This window comes from Sebastes fasciatus, chromosome 21, assembly GCF_043250625.1.
Source record: "Sebastes fasciatus isolate fSebFas1 chromosome 21, fSebFas1.pri, whole genome shotgun sequence".
Taxonomy (NCBI): domain Eukaryota; kingdom Metazoa; phylum Chordata; class Actinopteri; order Perciformes; family Sebastidae; genus Sebastes; species Sebastes fasciatus.
This window is the reverse complement of record NC_133815.1, coordinates 10,747,636-10,748,864: the sequence shown is the minus strand read 5'-3', so window position 1 is coordinate 10,748,864 and position 1,229 is coordinate 10,747,636.

Sequence of the window (1,229 nt, the reverse complement as noted above, 5' to 3'; positions counted from 1 at the left end):
AGTTAGTGCCAGCCCATCAGGCTCTTCTAGTCCACACCCACTGCTACACCGGTCTGACAAGTCCTCCACTGTGTTTGCTCTTATTACATCTCGTTGAGTGAAGCTACACCTTTGGATGGAATTCTACGAACACAGACTAAAAATAAACACTTGCACAAAGGTCCAGTGTAAACCCTGATAGGATAATGTGATAGATGGAGGCTTACTATGCATGCATTAACTCATTGCTGTGATTTATTTATGTAGCACCTAGTGTGATCTGATTTATAGGGTGTTGCCCAGACCTGCCATTTATAGTCCTCTACCCTCTACCTCTAGTATACTTCTTTTAAACTTAAAATAAGGGAGTATACTTTTAGTTAACTTTTTATGTACTTATCAGAGATATACTTAACAATAGTATACACAAGTATACTTGGCTCATACTGACAAGTATACAGAAAAGTCTAAGTATACTTGGCTTATACTGACGAGTATACAGAAAAGTCTAAGTATACTTGGTTTATACTGACAAGTATACAGAAAAGTCTAAGTATACTTGGCTTATACTGACAAGTATACAGAAAAGTCTAAGTATACTTGGCTTATACTGACGAGTATACAGAAAAGTCTAAGTATACTTGGTTTATACTGACAAGTATACAGAAAAGTTCAAGTATACTTGGCTCATACTGACGATTATACAGAAAAGTCTAAGTATACTTGGATTATACTGACGAGTATAAGGGTGTTAGTGTTGATTCAAACAGAAATATGTGCTAAAGCAACGATTCAAAGTATGATCATGTGTTGATTATCATGCATGCCGAGCCCATCTCTTTTGAACACAAGAGGCCTCTGGCAAATAGTTAGAGAGATCAGTTGTTTTTGTTGTTGTTGGTGTCACTAATGCGGCAGGATACTTTGGAGTTAAATAGCGTTTGTGTATTGGACACACAAGCTCCTGCTCATTATATAACCTAATATATGAGGGCTTAGACAGATACCGCTTTGTTTGCCTCTCTATTATCAGTGTCTGCCAGCCCGTTCGGTCCTATGAACTCTCGTGCTGGGGCAAGTCTTGAGGAAAAAAAGAGAAGCAGCTCTGTCTGGCGAACCACGAGGCGCTACAAAGTGAGCTCAACAATCGACTCTTTGAGAATCCCACTTGAGCACCGCATGATCAGCACAGTCGAGGATTTTGTTTTCGGTGTCTTTGGAATCTTTGCCTCCTCAATGAAACACTAAGC